The sequence below is a fragment of the Phocoena sinus genome, chromosome 16, assembly GCF_008692025.1.
Source record: "Phocoena sinus isolate mPhoSin1 chromosome 16, mPhoSin1.pri, whole genome shotgun sequence".
Lineage (NCBI taxonomy): Eukaryota > Metazoa > Chordata > Mammalia > Artiodactyla > Phocoenidae > Phocoena > Phocoena sinus.
Window position 1 is genome coordinate 10,583,593 of NC_045778.1, and position 20,249 is coordinate 10,603,841.

At 48.5% G+C, this 20,249-nt stretch overlaps 1 long non-coding RNA gene across 1 annotated transcript in view; it reads right to left on the minus strand.

The window, feature by feature from the left end:
* LOC116741524 overlaps positions 1 to 19,758 on the minus strand; it is a 70,537-nt gene extending 50,779 nt beyond the window's left edge. The window contains exons 1-4 of the long non-coding RNA XR_004346186.1: positions 15,209 to 19,758; positions 14,564 to 14,818; positions 14,135 to 14,448; positions 13,326 to 13,477 (exon numbers count right to left, since the gene is read on the minus strand). This is a non-coding gene — a long non-coding RNA (uncharacterized LOC116741524). The remainder of the gene's footprint in view (positions 1 to 13,325; positions 13,478 to 14,134; positions 14,449 to 14,563; positions 14,819 to 15,208) is intronic.
* Between the last annotated feature and the right edge of the window lie 491 nt (positions 19,759 to 20,249).

The following is a 20,249-nucleotide window of genomic DNA, read 5'->3' on the forward strand; positions in this document are numbered from 1 at the left end:
GTAAAGCAATTATACTCCAATAAAGTTGTTTAAAAAGAAGAGTGGATATATAACTGATTCATTTTGCTGTACAGCAGAAACTAACACAATATTGTAAATCAACTATACTCCAAAAAAAACTAATTTTAAAAAACAGAAGTGACAGAATTCTGCAATGCATTTAGAAAGTAATTAAAACACGTAATAATAATGGTTATATGAGTGTGCATGCAAGCTACTTGACAAAAGTGTTATTTAAGGCAACAGGTGTGATAGCTGTTCTCTAATGCATTAAGAGAAGTTTTTAGAAACAAATACAATAAAAGTGGTTATAGTACTATGTACATGTTACTTTGAGAAGAGTGTTATCTCAAGGAAGGCATGTGATAGCCTTGTAATAATGCATTTTGAGAAATATTTTAAAACATATGGAATAATGATAGCTATAAGAGTGCAACCCATTTGCTACATTAAAAAGCTGTGTTATTTAAGGGAATGGTTGTAATATCCACCCTGTAATGAACTTAGAGCAGTGTTTAGAAAGACACGTAATAAAGATAGTTATTAGAGTGCCACATATCAGCTTCACTGAAAAGAGCGTTATTTCAGACAATGCATATGATAGACATTCTATAACGCACTGAGGGAAATGTTTAAAAACACATGGAATAATGGTTAAAACAGCGAAACCTGCTTGCTACACAGAGCAGAGAGTGGTTTAAGGAATTGGATTTGAAAGACATTCTGTAATGCATTTAGAGAATTGTTTAAAAACCTATGTAGGAAAATGTTTAAAAGACTGCTATGTACAAGCTACTTTGACCAGAGTGTTATACCAGGGAATGGACGATATAAACATTCTTTAATGCATTTAGAGAAGTGTTTAATGCCCTTTGATAATCTCCTCTGCTTGCTTCCTTTGCTTGTTATGTATTCAAAATAGTTATATGAGCGTTCTGTGCCAGATACTTTGACAAAAGTGACGTTTCTATCTCTAGCAGTACGACAAGAAGGAGCCAGCCAGTCACAGGTCTGGAGATACTCAGCACAGAAGAATGCACAGCTGTGTAGAGGCACGGAAGCAGAATGCAGAATGTATCTGGCCAGAGATGAATTTAGTAAAGGAGGCCAGTGTGGCTGGAAGGGGGCGTGGGCGGAGAGTAGGGGAGAAGAGTATGGGGCGGGCGTGGCCCGCTGTGTAATGACTGAATTAGTGGTCTGTTGCTGTGGGACAACATTTCCCAATGCTGCTGGCTTGAGCAACAAGCATGTATTATCGCAGGTTTCTGGGACCAGGAATCGAGCGTGCCTCAGCTGGATGCTTCTGCCGGGGTCTCCCAGGAGGTTTGGAGCTGTGAACAAAACTGAGTCAGGATCTGACCTCACTGAAGGAGTAGTATAAAGATGCAGTTTGGACTGAAGTTCTGAGTTCTCCTCTGTCTGTTGCCTTCCTCAGTTCTGGGCCATGTGGGCCTCTCCAGATAGCAAGGGACCAGACAAAGGGCAGGAGGGAGAGACAGAAGGGGAGACAGAGAAAGAGAGAAACAGAGAGAGAGAGACAGGGAAGGAGGGAGGTTAGACACTGACTGCTGACAACCAAATCTTGGAAGTGACCTTGTATCACTTCGCCACCTTCCATGGAACAGAATGAGACACTAAGTCCTGTCCACGCTCAAAAGTAAGAGATGACACAAGGATGTGTTCATCAGGACGTGGGGACCACGGGGGTCCCTCCATGAGTGGAGGAGGGGGAGGCCCTGAGAGCCTTACTGCCTTGCCCAGAACCACAGACTGCCAATAGGCAGAGCCAGGTATGAACCCAACTCTGTGTCCTCAAAGCTGGGGCCTGGCTGCACCCAGGTTCTCTCAGGGGCTCTGGAAAAGGCTGTGCTGGTATAGTTAGAGCAGATACGGAGACGGCACGGGGAAGAGGGACAGCATTTTGCAGCCTAGATGGGTATCTGGCAACTTCTTCTCCTAGGAGGTGCCTGTGTCATGGGAACCCTGAGTGAACCCCTGTCCACACCACAACCAGGGAAGAGGGATCTAGAGACAGCTCTATGCTGAGTTTAGTTCTTATACTTCTGAATCTCCCTCTCACCGGACAGTTGAAAACTGAGGTCCATAAACACACACGGACTACCGCAGGGCCCACGACAGGCAGCGTCCAGGAGTAAGGGTGTGTTATGACCCTCTAGGCCAGCCTCAGACCCCTCCCACAGGGACTGCTTTGGTAATGAGAAACCCTAAGATCTTGGTAAGTTCTTGTCCATTTTCTCCCTATGTGTGTGTGGGGGCGTGGGCATTTTCTACTGGGCATTCAGGGAGTGAACACTGGCAAACACACACACACACACACACACACAGTGACATTAGACATTTAGACTGTGGTGTCAGAAGGGCAACAGGCGCAGGGAGGTGACAAGAGAAAGAACAAAGGGTTTGGAGGCACTTCCAACATGTGATACCACTCCTCCACTTGTACAGATACTATTCCATATATGCCTGAGGACATCCCTAGAAGTACAGGCCACAATAGTCTCCATTGCACAGACAGGGAAACAGAAAGGTCCTGGGAGACACAGTGACTTATCCAGGATGGAGAACAGGTAGAATGGGGAATTGAGTCTGGAACCCAGGTCTGCCTCCTCAAAGCTGCGCACAGACCCTCCCTCCCCGGGAGCGGTGGAGAGGGCTGTGAGGTGTGACTGTGTGAGATATGGGGTTGCGTGGAGAAGGGGTGAGCCGTCGGCAGCCCAGCGGGGCTGTGTGTAGCGGTGTTGTCTGAGGAGGAGATTCAAGTAAGGGGCCCCCAGGAAGTGAAGTCACCTCTTTGGCAGCAGACCCCAACAGAACTCTGAGCCCCGGGAGCCAGGCACACACGTTCTAGCGACAGCCCCACAGCCGGCTCACTTGGCTGGAGACGCTTCACAGAGACGGATGTTCTCCTGCTGTGTCCTGACTTCCCAGGGCTTCTGCTTCAGGAAACCCCTGAGTGGGAGGTTTCTCAGATGCATTAGGCGGTTCAACACTTAACCTGGATGACTCTGGTCCTTTACCAGGAGGTCCCTAAGGGAACACGAGGTGGCCTAGAGCAGGCCAATCCAGGCCCGGCCGCGTCTGGGAGCCCTCCCTGGGCAGCCTCACGTCCCCGCATCTCCATGTCCGGGGAGGGGGACTTGAGGGGAGGGCTGTAATGGGGGAGGGATGAGCTTGGGGCCGTTAGCCATTAGCCGTCCTGCTCCACCACGGGTCAGCATCGCAGTGGTCCCCACAGCTGCAGTCTCCCTGGGTCACAGGCCACAGGACCTGGCCCCCATTTGCGCACTCACCCTCTTCACCAGCACAGTCACCATGTTACTGAAGGCCAAGTCCATGTGCCCAATGCACTGGTGAGGCCAAACGATACCAAAACATCAGAGTTTGGAGCAGAGAAGGTTTATTGCAGGGCCATGCAAGGAGATGGGTGGCTCATGCCTTAAAACCCCCAAACTCCCCAAAAGCTTTCAGCAAAGCCCTTTTATGGGAAAGGTGAGGGAGAGGCGTGGTTAGCTGTCGCAGACCTCTTGGTGTCAGATACTTTGTTCTTGAGGTCAGGTCATGGTCAGGTCACAATGTTCCTTTAAACTTCCACCAAAACAAATGTTACTCTCTGTTCTGACAAGAAAGGGGAAGGTCCCAAGGCTCAGCTTTCGCCCTCCAAGGTCCACGCCCTGGCTAAGAGGAGGGGGTCCCTGCATGGGCCGCTTAACCCTGCCCCAGAGCATCCGTCCAGCACCCAGTCTGGGTCCTCCCGCCAGTGCCCAGGTCTGGCTGAAGAGGCAGATCTCAGCTGGCGGCGCCCTTAGGGCTGAGTGCCCAGACCTGCCCAGTCGTCATCACTGAGGGAGCCAGGCACCCAGCAATCAGCCTGCCCTTTGGCTTTTCATTTAAACTGGAGAGAATCATCTGTATAGGATCAATAGTAAATACCAATCAGGTTATTAACAATTGTCCTTCCCAGCTCACAGCAATTGTCCTTTTTGAGAATAACCCGAACCACAGAGGTGGACCTTAAGTAATGATGGGCCATGTCCTTGCAACTTAACCCTGACCTCTGGCTACCTCCTAGCCGTAGACAACTGATCTAAGCTGTACCAATTTTTGAAACTTGGAGAGACTAAAGCTGGCTGAAGCTGTTACCTTAAGGCAGTGTCCATGTACTCATGGACTGTGACCCCTGGAGACTACCACCGCCATTAGGTCGTAGAAATGGGAATGGTGGAGAGGTGCACTGCTGCTTCAAGGCCTGGGCCTGGCCAGTGGGCAGCTGTGGCGAGGGCTCTGGAGCTCTGCAGGACACAGCCCTCAGCCTGTCCCCAGGTCCCCAGCTTGCCCACTAGCCCGAGGCCGGAGGCCCCAGAGGGCCTCAGGGAGAAGGCTGGGATCTGTCTCTCACGGCGCCCAGCTGCGAGGACCACTGCGAGGCTGACTGTGGGTAGAGCAGGACCTCTAACCACCAAGCTAACGGTCTTGCGCTAACAGCTGCACGCCCGCTCCGTCCCTGTTACATCCTGAGAGGGCACGGCAGGGGCCTGGACAGCAGCCGAGCTGAAGGGTTCACACTGTCCAACAGCAGATGCTGGGCGTGTGGGTGGGCACAAGCCAGCACCTCAGGCCCCAGGCCCGTGCACCGAACGGCCCCTGTACTGGGGTGGAGGGCCATCTTGGGGGGTCAAATCCTGGGTCCTAGCGGGGCAGCCCCGGCCAGCCCACCTGTCCAGACATGTGCGGCCGTGCCTTGGAGAGGGCTTGGTAGGAGCCAGCAGGCCGGACATGCAGGCAGCTGCAACATCGCCTGTGGGGCCGTTTAGTCCCCTCCCCAACCTCAGGAGGGCGAACGCCCGCGCTTCAGGGCCTCCCCTTGCTCCCAGTGGCGACCCCACCGCAGCCACACTGGGCCTCCACACGTCCGAGCGGACAAGCCCGCACCGGGGCCGTGACCACCTCTGTTCCAGCCATGCGGGGCAGCCACCGATGAGGTAGCCACCATGGCTCATGAAAGCTCCCGGACAGCTGCACCGTTGGCCGGCAGCGACGGCCCACCTGCTACCTTGAGGAGTGACGATGGCAGAGGCAACCTCTGGCCCAGGCTCACACCAGCTGCCCGGCAGGCGCCACATGAGCCTGGTCTGACATCGTGGGATGCTCCTTGAGCCCCTTCTCTGGCTGTTACCTTTAAGAGTATTACACTTTCAGATTAAAAAGTTGCAGAACAGAGAACAGTACCTGTTTTGTTGGAGGTTTGCAGGAACATCGTGACCTGACCGTGACTTGACCTACGTAGACAGCTAAAAGAAAAAGATTTCTGCACCAAGTTCTCCACAACCAAACACTGGTCGCCTTTCTGGTATAAAAGAAGTCTGAATTCTGACTGGGGAAATATGGTTCTTTGAGACACTAGTCTGCCATCTTCTCGGTCTGCTGGCTTTCTGAATAAAGCCATTATTCCTTGCCCTAACACTTTGTCTCCCGATTTATTGGCCTGTCATGCAGCGAGCAGGACAAGCTCGGACTTGCTATCAATTCTGGTGAGCCAGCCAGCAGCCTTGCTGCTTGTGGCCAGACAGCCCGGGTTGGGAAATTTGGAGGTAAGGCCCTAGCTAGCGGCTGCCAGGACCACTTATACTGAGGATCTTCCCTTCAAAATTCCCTGCAGTGGCACTGGCTGCCCTGGTGCTTGGCAGCTGGAGCAAGTGATTGAATTTGGGAGCCGATGGGCTCCGTAGAGTAGGGTAAGTCACTCCAGTGTGTCCAGCCGAGAACATTCTCCCCCGCTCAATTAGGGCTTTTTCTGTAAGGTAAAGGCCAACTTGTTTTGCATTTGATTGGGGTACCCTGTTGGAGAGGAGAATTATTGTGGGAACCTGTTCGTTTGCTTTTGTTTCGTGTTCATTCAGGATGGAATTTGTTTGTGGTTGTGGTATTGGAATTTATGCCTTCTGTGTTTTGTTGCTCTTGAACTTGTAAATATAGGAAACGCTCCATCTGTCCCTAAGGAAAGCTCTTTGGGGCGTATCTCAAATAAATGGGCAAAATACAGCCGTGGGCCTATGACTAAGAAAGAGATAATATTCTATTGTAATAGTGTGTGGCCCCAATATATGTTAGGATCAGGAGAGCAATGGCCCTTGAATGGCTCAATTATTATACGATCTTGCATTTAGAACTGTCTTGTGAAAGAGCAGGTAAAAATGATGAGATTCCGTAGGTAGAAGCATTTATGCTATTCATCAGGAGGAAAAAAGTCAGATGGCTGCCACCTTATGGTGCAGCAGTCTAAAAGGAAAACCAAGGGAAAATCTGTTCTACAAGAGGGAGAGGGAGAAAATGAGACTGAGGACATGTTATTTCAAAACGTAAACCCTCTCTGACCAAGCCGGCTCCCCCACTGGCCCAGCCAGCTGCACCAGCGGTTGTTCTGACCACCCCATGCCACCAGTATATGCACTCATTTTACCAATTCCTGTTTCCCCTACTTACGGGGATCAGTTAGAAGCTTCTACGTTAACCCCTGGGGCACAGGGGCCTGCTTTGGTGTCACCATCGAAGACCCGACAGGGCACCCAATTTGGACCGGGAGCCACTTCTGGATTGGGGCAATTTCCCTTGCACCAATACCCCACAGGAGGCCTTAATGCAAACGGCCAGCCAGCTGGGTTTCTATGGATGCACAATCCATTCTCAACTTCAGATTTGTTTAATTGGAAAGACCATAATCCTGCTTACTGAGAGGACCCCCTCCACATGACTGAACTTTTCACTTCTATCTTTGCCACTCACCATCCCCCCACCATCCCCCCGGGGTGGACATTCACACGGTTATGAATATGATTCTTACCGGGGATGAAAGGAGGATGGTCACTGGCTAGCAAGGAAGCACACCAGCTTCATCCAGCAGATCCAAATGGAACTCCAGAAGCAATTCTGGCGGTTCCTACTGCTGAGCCTGACTGGGATCCTAATAATGGAGATATACCGCATCTAGAGCATTATAGGAAGTGCGTCTTAGTGGGTCTCCAAAAGGGGTACCTAGGCAAAAGAGCTTAAGCAAAATTCAGGAGATACACCAAAAATCCAATGAGGATCCATGAGACTTTCTACAAAGAATTTATCAAGCTTATAGATGCTACACTGATGCAGACCCTGAGGCCCCGAAAATATGAGAATGGGAAATATGACCTTCATTGGGCAAAGTGCCCCAGATGTAAGAAGAAAATTACAAAAATTCGATGGTGCATTTGGAATGAACCCTTCTCACTTGGTAGATGTTGCTTTTAAAGTGTTCAACAACAGGGAACAATGACAGAAGGAAGATGATGCAAAATGGAATTCCACTTTTCTGGCAGCAGCATTAGACTCCCGGAAGGTGAGTGACCCAAACAGAGGTAAGCCACCGCTGGGGAGGGAACAGTGTGCTTACTATAAGGAGGAAGGGCATTGGAAAAAAGATTGCCCTAGGCTAAAAAATAAGACGGGCAACAATAAAAGAAAGACGGGCAGCTTTTACACGGTAGAAAGAGAGGAACACTCTGATGATGAATGAAGAGAACCAAGGGCTCCCTTGGACTTGAGGTGTCCAATTCCAGTTTCCCCACAGGAGCCCCAAGTAACTTTGACTGTGGGAGACAAGTTGATTGACTTTCTGATAGATGCGGGTGCAACATATGCTGTGGTAAACACCAAGGTGGCACAGAAAACATCTCAGTCCATCCTGGTCATGGGAGTTTCTGGGCAAGTACAAAATCGTTCTCTCTTACAGTCTCTAGAATGCCAATTAGGGGACCTCACCCTGAAACACAGTTTCTTATATATGCCAGCGTGTCGATCCCTCTTTTGGGCCGAGATCTCCTTTGTAAATTAAATGTTCAAGTAACTTTTTCACCAGAACAGCCTGACATCAGGGTCCCACTGAAGCACATTTTAAGCCTACAGAGGGCACTCATGGACACCCCAGAAAAGGAGACAGAGCTCTTTTCCCCCGAAGTCTATGAAAAGATAAGGCCCCAGGGAAGGCCAAAAATGCATGTCCAATACAAATCCCGTTACAAAGGACCCCTGGGACACCTAATCTAAAAAATATCCTCTGAGGCAAGAGGCCCAAAAGGGAATTAAGACAATTCTAAAAAAGTTTTCGGGAAAAGGATTCATTAAACCTTGCAGGTCCCCGTATGAGACCCCTCTTCTCCCAGTCAAAAAGCCAAACTCAGCAGAGTATCCCTTTGTCTAAGACTTGAGGGCTATTAATGAAAGAGTCCAAGATTTGCTCCCTGTGGTACCTGAGCCATACACTCCGTTCACAACGATTCTGGGGGAACACAGGTGGTGCTCAGTTTTGGACTTGAAAGGTACTTCTTTCCTGCATTCCTATTGCAGAAGAATCACAGCAGCTATTTGCTTTTGAATGGCAGGACCCAGAAACACAGGTAGTCCAACAGTATCCTGCCTCAAGGATTTAAGAATTCCCCTACCTTGTTTGGGGAAATGTTGGCTAGGGACCTTGGAAACTTAATATTGGATGAAAGACTCTTACTCCAAAATGTGGACAATTTGCTCATAGCGAGCCCTACATGTGTAAGTGTCTACAAAATACCATCAGAACCCTGAACTATCTGGCCAACAATGGATATATGGTTTCCCAGAAAAAGGCCCAAATATGTAAGCAACAAGTCATGTATCTGGACTTTGTCCTTCCCCAAGGACAGCAGGATCTTTTGCCTGATAGAAAACAGGTAACTGCAGGCTTGGGAACACCCAAGACTCGCAGACAGCTGAAGGGGTTTCTGGGAATGACAGGGTTCTGTTGGATTTGGATCCCGAACTGTGGGCCCATAGAAAGCCCCTCTATGAGACTTTAAAGGGACATGATCTTGAGTCCCTTACTTGGACTAAAGTAAGTTTCAAACAGCCTTTGAAACAATAAAAACAAAGTCAGTCTCAGCCCTGGCTTTGGGACTACCAGATTTAAAGAAACCTTTCAAATTGTATGTACATGAGAGACAAGGCATAAGTCTCAGGGTGTTAACTCAAACTCTGGGGAATATCCCTCTACCTGTTTCCTACTTCTCAAAACAACCAGAACAGACTTAAGGGATGGCCTCTCTGCCTTCAAGTTGTAGCAGCTACTTGTGACATACTTCAGGAAACTCAGAAGTTTACCCGGAGGCAACCCACCATTCTGTATGTCCCTCACCATGTTCTTTCTTTACTGGAACAAAAAGGGGGCTATTGGTTGACTTCTGGGAGAACGGGAAAGTACCAAGCCATTCTCTTCGACAATTGCAATGTAAGACATCAGGTCACTTCAGCCCCAAATCGAGCCACAATGCTCCCAATTAATGCTGCACAGCCCCCAGAGCACAAATGCCTACCTGTCATCGAGCTAGTATACTCTAGCAGACCGGACTTAAGCGATTAACCCTCGGCTGGGCCAGATATGGAACGGTTTACCGATGGAAGCAGCTTCATGGACCAAGGTAGGTGACATGCTGGGTATGCGGTGGTAACCCTTAGAAAGAGCCCTGTCCCCAGGTAGCTCAGCCCAGAACGCAGAAATCATTGCTCTGACAAGAGCCCTACTACTCACTGAAGGAGAGTGAGTACATATATACACAGACTCTCACTACACATTCTCCACGGTGCGTGCTCACGGGGCAATCTGGAAAGAAAGGGGGCTCCTCACTTCAAACAGTAAAGACATAAAGCATGCCTCTTAAATCCTGTCACCATTAGAAGCAGCCCACAAGCCCTCACAATTGGCCATAATGCACTGCCCAGGCCACCGAAAGGGTGAAGCTCATATAATAAAAGGCAACTGGTTAGCTGACCAAGCTGCAAAGAAGGCAGCAAAGGAAGGCAATTATCAAGCAGTAACAGGGTCACTTCTCCTGCAGATCGACTTGTCAAAATACCAGGAGGCTCAGATTAGTTAAAGCCCTCCTTAAGGAAAGTATCCCCTGATCTGGACTGCCTAATACCCTTCACAGTGATAATGGGCCTGCTTTTGTCTCTAGCATAACCCAACAAGTGTCTAAAGCACTGCAAATTGGAAGCTACATTCATCCTGGAGGCCACAATCAACAGGAAAAACCAAGAAAATGAATTATACATTAAAAAGGAGCATTGCTAAGATATGCCGAGACTAATTTAACTTGGGATAAGGTTTTGCCAGTTGCCATGCTATGGATCAGAGTAGCTCCCAGAAGCAGGCCTAAATTAAGCCTCTTTGAACTACTGTATGGTAGGCCATTCCAGATGTCTCCTCTGTTCCACCCCAAGGGAAAAATGTGTCCACAGGGGGCAGGAATGACACCCGCATGGTGTGGAGCGTCCAGGCAGGCAGGCTGGAGAAGCTGGTTGGAAACCTGGTGCCTGCCTTCCTGGGCGGGGACCCCTCCGACCACCCCACATTCCTGGGCTCCTACAGGGCTTTCCCTACCACCCAGCAGATGCTGGAGCTTCTCTTCACAAGGTGAGCACTTTTTCCCGATGGGACACTGGTGACTCGGCCACCTTCTAGCCGTGAGGTTTTGGAATGTCACTCCACCTCTCTGAGCCTCAGCTGGCCCCTCTGCACACTAGGGTAAAGAGAGGACCAGCCCCCTACGGTGACTGTAGAGACCAGCGGTCCTTCACGGAAAGTGCTTTCTGGGGGCCTGGCCTGTGGAAAGGTCTGCTGGAGGGGCCGTGGTTGTGCTAATTCATCATGTCCCTCCTCCCCATGAGGAAGCCTCCGCCTCAGTTGTCACTGTGCCTCTCACCTTGGGATGAACGTATTTCCCACGTGCAAGGTGATGAGTGATTCTATTAGGGGTGCCCTGTCCTGGGTGAGTGAGAGCAGGGATCCTTGGGGCCGAGCAGTGGGGCCCCAGGCCACTCAGATGTGTGCAATGGGGCTGGTGGGGCTCATTCATTCTTCACATATAGAGGAAGGCCACTAGGTGCAGGCATTTTTCTAGGAACACCCATCATTTAATGCACCAAGCACACAACAGTCCTGCCCTCCAGGGCTTCCATTCTAGTTTGGAGTCAGACAGTCACACTAGACCTCACAACCAGGGCTACCCTGGGAGCACAGTGTGGAAGGAAATGCCCGGTCTCTGACTCAGCTGCCCACCTGACTCCCCCCAGGGCCGTGTCCTCCATGCTGGGCACCTGGCTGCACCATTACCCTGAGCATTTCCACCAGCCCCCAGAATTTCCCCGCTGGAAGATGCTTCTGGCTTACACAGAGCTCAGCATGCCTGGCTCAGACCTGGAGCACCAAGCCCACCTTCTCCTGGCACAGCTGGAGCACCTGGAGCCCCCTGAGGCAGAGGGTGATGATGAGGGGGACTCAGAGTGGGTGATAGGGGGCGAGTGGGGAGGGGAAGGGGCGGAGCCACACAGAACAGAGCTTCCCGAGGCTGGAACTGGGCCTCTGAGGAGACTCAGATCACTGTTTCCCCAGACTGCAGCCTGGGAAGACTTCCTGGGGGTGGCATCTTGGATTGAGACTTCACTGATAGGCAGTGAGAAGTTTCCTGTCTTTGGAGGCACTGGAAAAGCAGTCCTACTGATGATATTTTCTATTCTTGGAGCTACAGCACCAGCTCCAGAACAAGCTTTGGAAACATATCAAGATCTAGAGCCAGCTACACCTCTACTGCCCACTACAGCTCCAGAGCCAGAGCAAGCTCAAGCCACAGCTATTGTTCAAGCTCAAGAGCCAGAATATGCATTACTGCCAGCTCCTCAGCCAGAACTAGAGAATGGTCATGCCCTAGCTCTCATTTAAGCCACAGGTTATCAACTTATTTCCAAGATCTACTGCAGTGATTTACAACAGAACAAACAACCAAGCAAACTAATGAAAACCCAGTATGGCCCATCTGCCCCCCACAGAAATGTTAATGATTCAAAGCCATAAGCTCTGTATTATATCTACAGATATTATAATATATAGTTACATATATTATAACTATCCAAAGAGTAATACTTTTATCTCTGAATAAGAGCACAGAATTTCAGAAAATACGCAATGTGCATCAAAGAAAATAATCATTCCTCCTTTAGTCACCTTCCTGGTATCCAAGGTCAAGACCCGTGATAGGGGAGACAATGTTTGCTTTCCCACAGTCAGAAAGCGTTCGCTAGCACACCCTCTCTCTCGATTACTCTTACCACCAAACCAGCCAGTTTCTATGTCAGTCTTTCTCTGTCTCTATCTCTGATTCCCTCCTTCTACCTGTCTTTGTCTGTCTGTTTTCCTCCCTCTCTATTTCTGTCTCTCTCCTCTTACTCTCACTTGCTCTCTTTTGCTTTTTTGCCTCATGGATACCTGAGTAATGTTTCTCTGTCTCTCTTAAGTCACCTTAGGCAGTACTGTTTCGTAACATACAGTACATTGGCAAGTGCCCCTGTCAAAAACTCACTAAACCCAGATGACAATAATTAAAATCCCATGCTGCCTGGGAAGTATTCATTTACAGTTATTTACCTCTTAGTGGATACATGCCACAGTCATTTCTAGGTCAGGACACACTGATGTACCCGATCCCCATCTTTGAAATGTGCGCCATTGACTTCAACAGTGAAATGACGCGCTTACTTCCTCATTACTGAAGACCAAAGAGCAACGTGTGTTCATTTTTCAGTCATTTCTGAATGTTGTGTGTGGATAATTAGATAAACCAAGAAAACATTTCAATAGGGAAAGACAGCCAATCTTTGTTGACGTGTTGTGATGTCCCAGGCCTTGCGCTCAAATGCTAGTAACTCTCTTCCTTTAATTACTCATCTCAAACCTGCCCAGAGAGGAAGGCTTCACAGGTAGTTCTTTGGAGGCAAGCAATAAAGGAACAAACTCCATGGCACAACCGGCCTCATGCTTCATTGTTTCATGGACTTTTCTTTCTCACCATCCATTGAAATGGGCCTATAGCCACTCGTCTCACTCTGGCCACATGTTCCCAAGGGATGCACAATCACTGCCAGGATTTGAGTCACTGTTGTCTCAAGCACCCAGAAGAGAAGCACCGAGAGAAAGAAATATGTCCCCTCCCCAGCGTGCCCTCAAAACTGAAGTCCCTGTAGCAGACGGCATACTGGGCGTACAAGCCATGAGAAAACCCTCGTCTCGTACCCTTCCTCTAGTACGTCACTTTCACTTGTTGGGTTTTTTCATTTCGTTCTTCACATTGCATGACACCATCTGGCTAATGCTTTTAAGCAAATTTCCAGACCTTAAAGACTGACTCCAGATTGCTTAGCCCTGACTGCTTCTGGTCGTGGACCCTGAGAGGATGAATAAAGACATTCAAGTTGACCTGAATTCTGCTTTCTAGAATGCCGAGGTCTCAGGCCAGTTGTTCTCTGGTAGTTATACCAGGGTAAGGGTTCTTTTGAAGCAGTGGTTGCACAGCATCCTTTTGACACGGCTTCAAAACAAGTCTCCTTCTTCAGTCCTCTTGGGAGTCGCCTGTTGAAGAGCAAAGGGGAAAAGTCTTAGGGGGGGAATTCCATATAAATGCAAAATGATGGTGCCAGACCAGCTGTTGTCCTTATGCCACATGTAAAACTTCTGAGTCCAGAGATTATACTCCATTTTTTTTTTTTTTTTTTGCGATACGCGGGCCTCTCACTGTTGTGGCCTCTCCCATTGCGGAGCACAGGCTCCGGACGTGCAGGCTCAGCGGCCATGGCTCGCGGGCCCAGCCGCTCCGCGGCATGTGGGATCTTCCCGGACCGGGACATGAACCCGCGTCCCCTGCATCGGCAGGCAGACTCTCAACCACTGCGCCACCAGGGAAGCCCCTATACTCCATTTTTAACTGAATGGGACACTGGGAGTTCAACATACGCCTATCAGAAAAGATGATAGTCAATGTTATTGGGATCTACCAACCACTAACAAATAATCCATAGAATTACATGCAAATGAAACGCCAAGCCATAGAAAAACAGGATTTCATTCAATTGATGGAAGAATTTTTCACATATTGATTCGTGGGAGGGGCATTATGGCTTATGCTAACTAGAAAAACCTGTCTTATGGCCTGTCGTACATACATTGCACATCTGCTTGAACTATTAGAAAAACACAGAATGCCTTTATCAGATTGTTTTCAACACCTACTTTCAAGATAAGGGCAAATGTCCCCCTTCTGATGATGCCCAGGCTGGTTCTCCTTGGAGGATGAGTTTCTCTTTCCAGACAGTGGGGTCATGCTGCCTAGCTGTGTACGTGCTAAACTTTCTCTTTTGAAACCTTGAAGTGACATACTCCATATCTGACGTTTGTTCCTTGTTATGAAAAGATATAAAACTGTGTTTCAGGCATTCCAACTGGAGCCAGATGGCCATGGTGGATGTGGTTTCAGACACGTTCCTGCACCACAGAGATCTTGGATTTCCTAAACTCTATCAAACTCCAGGACACCACCAGCCCTTCTAAAAGAAAGAAAGAAAAAAACAAAACCTGCTAAAAGCCGCCAGCTGCAAACTTATGGCCTCAAGGTCTTCCCCTGTGAGTAGGCAAGGGTTTCAGACCCCAACCAATACTTACTTAACGACACCCTTACTTCTTGCCAGCTCCAATTATAATTCTTTAGAAATAACTCATGGAACTAAGTGCAACATTGCAGATTTTGCCTTTATAAGCCGCCTCCATTTTGTACTCCAGGAGAAGACAATTCAAGTGCTTCTGGAATCTGTGTCTTCCGGGGTCTAGTTTTCAGTTTGGCAAAAATAAACTCTCTTCTATTCTTACTGCAGTTGGTTGATTATTTCCATCGACACAATAGAAATTAACCACTTAAAACTGAAAACAAAACACAATAAAACAAACAACAAAAAAGAACCAAACCGACTCACAATCCCAAACTTGGTCTACTGGAAAATAAACATATTTTTATCAACTGAATTGAAAACATTTGAAAATTTATGTAGCATTCCATCCAATTACAGTACCAACTTTAAGACTTTTGGTAGAGAAGCCATTGATGGGCAACAGGGCTACCAACTTCCTTTTCCATTTCAAGAAAATGCCCAAGCCACTCTCAATCTTTTTCCCCAATTTATTCCTGAAACACAGCCCAATAAAATCTGTCACTGCAATCTTAATGGTCACTTATACCTTCGTTAACCCTGGAAGGGCATCAAAGCATCTGGATGATCCAACAACGAAGTCCAGATGCTGATGTATACTTACCGCTTGATGTGCTGAAGAATCCATGTTGGGAGAGCCACCTGGACTGCACAGAAACTGCTGGCCAATTGCTCAGTTCGTGGAAGCACAGGACTTATAAAAGTACAAGGATGTCTCACCCCATTTCAACAGCTTCCTACGGTAAACCCTCATTCAAAATTTATGACCTTGAAGGAATCCCACGAAGCAAGTGGAAATTAAATGAAAGGCAAGTTCAGAGGCTACCAGGTACTTCTGAAGCTGCCATCATCCTTTCGCCAGTACAATTTTATTTCAGGGCTCTCTAGCTTTCACATACTCAAACAGTTTGCTTTCGGTTGCAGTCCATCACTCTGGGTTCCTCAGGATTCGGTTTGGGTGTGTTCTTTCCAAAATGAAGAGGTTAGCTTCCTTGTGTATACTGCACATATCCCTCAGCATCTCCAGAAATCCACTTCATTCCATGCCTAAGTCATTTCCTTCATTTGAGGGTGAGATCATGATACTTCAAATACTAAGGGTGAATGGATAAGTCCAGGGTCTACCCACACGTCACGGTCTTGAGTCCCAACTTCTTGACAGCTTCCTGGGTGTAATCTGAAACCCACCCCATTACTCACATGCAACAACAGTCTGAAGAAAGGGGTAGACCACACTAGGGTAGGTAGCATGTTTAACAAGCAAGGGAACTTACTTCTGAAGCTTGTCTTGGGCAGCCACAAAACGATTAGGTTTCCCACCTGTATGCCAGAACCTTAAAAAAGGTTACATAGAGGCATTAAGGGTTCAGTCAGCTATACTGTCCAAAAGTGTCAACAACATCTTGCTATCTCAAAGTTGTGTCCTTGTTAAGCTTACTTCTTGGGGAAGCCAAGCAGAATGCACATTCCAAGGACAAGGCTCGGTGGGTGGTTTGAGGTGGTTCCATTACCTGGGTCCATCTCCCAGGTCAATCCAGGTCATGTTCTCTCCATGAATTCTAACAACACATGCCCAATATCACTGAATGCTTGGCTGAGGGTAGCCAGTCTCATACAAATACAATGTATTCTAAAGCAATGTTCCCTGACAAAATCCCCAAAAGGGAAATGAGACATAACTTTAATGGTTTAAGGGAAGGGAAACTAACCATCTTTAGCTGGTTACTCCTTCTCTGATCTGGGAATATCAGAAAATATAGAAGTGCAGAAAAGGAAGGGCATGACACAAGTTGGAGAAGACAAAGACAATTCAAATAAAGTGGGAAGTACAATGATAGCCCCACAGCATTCAAGATAGACATCGTTATACATAATATGAAAACAAAACACAAAGCCGAAGTACCGATTTACATTTAAAAAATGGTGTGTTTAAAAAATAAGAAAAAAGGCGGCAGCAACTTAGATGATGGATGACACAGCTGTGTTTGAAAGGAATGATTTGGATGAAAAATACTACCATGCCAACATTTCAGTTTAGTCTGGTCTCGTGACAATTCAAAAATTAAAAAAAAATACACAAATTACCAACTTTACTGTATTCTTTTCCCACCCAGGTTTATGAAACTCAGAAATGTGGACTAGATGAAGACAATTAAGCCTATTTAGAATTGGGAATGAGAATAACTATACCAGCAATTCATTAAAATCAATTAGGTTAAAATAATGCTGATGTGAGTGTGTTTACATGTGTGTTTGTGTTTATGTACGTTTGGGAGAATGGCCACTGGCTCTACATAACCAAAACATCATATTTTAACTCCACATACTGTTTGGTGGAAGCACGGGATTCCTCCCAAATAGGAGTTTGCTCTCCACCCTCAGATGCAGCTAGGGCTTGTTGAGAACTGCCTTACAGCACAAGCGGTTGCCTGAGGAGGCCTCCAGCGTGGGCCCAACAACTTTCAGAAGGAGGCCCTCAACTGTAGCATCTGTGAAAGCATAAAACCCTCAACCTGGTCCAGGATCTGTGTCTTAGGTTAGGGCTCCTCCATTCTGGCTACTACATGTTTTTGTTTGTTTCTCTGTCCACTCTAAAGATGGTCATCAGGTGGTACCATGGATGGCTGCCACTGGGACCAGAGCTGTCTTCAAGTCTCAGGAGAATGTCTTGAAGACACCCAGATTCTGGTCCCTTGTTCTCAGGTGCCAGAGATCGGAGGGTGATGGGACCATCTTGATGGATCAGGACAGTCTTTCTCGAGAAGGTGGAAGTTTTTGCGGGTAAAATTCCCTGAAGCTTCTGATTAGATAGCTGCTCTCGCCAAAGCACTGGCCGCCAGACCTCTACCAGCTCCCAACTGGACAACTCAGGTGGTAGGCTGCTTGTGAGAGCAGAGGCCTTTTTTCTGGCAGTGCCACGTGGCTTGCGGGATCTTAGTTCCCCGACCAAAGATCAAACCCACCCAGGCTCCCTGCAGTGGCAGCATGCAGTCCCAACCACTGGACCACCAGGGAAGTCCCAGAGCAGAGGCTTTGATATGCACAGCATCCAGGGTATCCCGAGAGAACGCAGATGTACTTCCACACAGGCCACGAGATGATGGTGTGGGCTCCAATGCCCATGCCTGGGCTCCTCTACAGCGGGCAGCACTGGACACACAAGGGGCTAAGCCACAGCCCTTAGCTCTGTCTACAGTCTGTAGAAGTCCTGCCAACAAAGGATCTGAATGTTTCCAGCCACCCTGATGCAGTCTTCCTCTCACTGTATTGAAAGACACAATCCTTTCCACAAGGAGTCCCTTTCCAAATCTCAAGCCCCATTTGTCCTGAGGCTACTGTGTTCAGGCTCTTTTTCCAGAAGCGCTATCCCACTGTGTGTGGCCATTGTAACAGATTCTTCCTGTCAAATGAAAATAGAGGTAGATCTGTACATATAGATAAGGGAAACCGGAAAGATGGGACAAGTAAGAATGGACCAAACCACAACCAAGAAGTCACACTGAGTTCAAAGACATATCTGTTGAATCAGTGGAATGTCACACACAACCTGAAAATCCAAGGCACACTTTTCAAAGGAATGCAGCAGGTCCTGTTGATGGAAGACCACCAAGAGCCTCAGAACATAGACTTTTTTCAAAATCCACATGGAAAAAGTACAGGTACGTATACAGGCCCATACATACAAACATGCTAAAATGATGGAAAGAGCAAAGTTCCTATCCTTTCCTGAGTCACGGGTTAGAGATGCTATTGTACCTTTCCCCGCCATTTTTTATATTGCAAATGTTCCCGGGGCAAATAATATGCAAAGTCTCCACTCTATGAAGGACTGAAGCTTTGAAGCAATCATCGCTAGTTAAGAGGCCTAAGTTGCTTCCAGTTGCCAGAGCCGACATTCACAGCCATGATAAGAGCTCACGTTCCTGGACCCACGTTTGAGCCACATCACATCCCCTCCTCTTCTATACACCAAGCACACTTCAGATATACCTTCCCATCTTGCCAGGAAGGTAACATGTGTGAATGAGTCCTTCTTCTACCTAATCTCCTTGACTTGTTTCGACTCCAGTTCAGGGATGGTGCAGACAGAAGAGTTGGGTCACATTTGTCATTAAAATGCTAGATTTCCTTAAGGCTTCAGGAAGGGTGCCCCTCCTGGTGTCCATGCTTCCTAAGAGTTTGTGTGGAGCTGGGCAACACTCACTGAGGCAACAAAGTGCCACCAATAGGACAGAGGGTTTTCAAGTGAAGGATGGGTCTTCTTGCCTACGTGCTGCTCCCGAACACTAAGGGCTGCTTGTTCCTTCTTTTTATCATTATGGCCCTGCCTCCCAGGAAAGAAGGCCTGGAAGGGGCTCGGGAGAAGGTTTCCTTCCTCCTCCTAAGTCTGAGGCCCTGGTGAGCTTGGGAGCGTGTCAAGAAGAGCCTGAAATTCTTTCCTTGCTGAGGGCTGCTTCCGGGATTCCCGGTGGTTCCTCTCCCCGTGCATCTGCCTTCAGGAAAGGCTGCGCCTTGTCCTGAATGTCTGAGGCTGACAAGAGTCCATCTAAGAGGCTTGATGAGCTTCCAAGTGCTGGGTGCTGATCCAGCGGAGGAGATGTCTCTTCACCAGAGCGCCTGCTGTGGCCAGACATGTGTCTCAGCCTGTGCAGGCTGCAGAATCCTCCATTCCTGAGGCTCCCATCTGGAGATGACAACGTGGGTCCCCTAGCGCCACCACTGCATCGTTTGGGATACGCATAGCCAAGCCAGATCCTGCAGGTGCGGCTGAGGATTGCCAAGGTCAGGCTGAGGGCAGTCTTGGAGGGGGAGTGCGGCCAGGCCAGTGTGCAGGTTGTTCTCCTGGCATGTTCCCTGGGATGGAGGCCAGAGAGCTGTGTGAACAGGTGGAGACCCAGTCCCGGATTTGGTCCTGCTTAGGAGTGACTTGCAACTGCTCCCAGAGGTTCAGCTTCTCTCTTCCCTGCACAGCAGAGTGGGCTGCACCACCACGGACCTCAATGACGAGCCCCCCTGCCCCTAGAGGGAACACGAGGAACAAAGAACATGGGGGAGAGAAAAGGAGCTGCTGTGGCCAAGGACTGGATGCTCTCAAGCAGACTGGAGGGAGGAAAATGATGAGAGCTACTGTGGGCAGTGGACAGGTGGCTCTGGTCCTACGAAACAGTCAGAGCTAGTCCGGCACTGGGGCCTTCTGCCAGTACCTTCACGGGCCCACCTCTGCTCTGCTCTGGGTGCAGAGCTCTTCAGTTCTGAAACCACATCTAGGGAAGAAGGAAGGCAGGCACATCAGAAGTAAGACATTCCAGATCGATTTGCCCCGATCTGTCTGGCAGAGGGCAGTTTCGGTTAGGCCTAATCTCAGGGGAATTTGATCTAGACCTGCAACCTGGGCCTTGGAAATGAGGGGTACGTCATGTCAACACTGGACACCTGGCTTCCAGCAGATCCCTTATTGATTGGCTAGAATGTCAGGCCCTTCACACACGGCCCAGCACCTCTATTGCCCTCTCCTCTTCTGGAAATGGACACCTTCAGATCAGGCCCCTAGGAGTCCAGTGGGGAGTAGTTAGAGATTTGCGTGCACTTCCTTATACACTAGGCTCTAAGTCCTCAGCTATACAGGCATTGCTCCAAATCTTTCC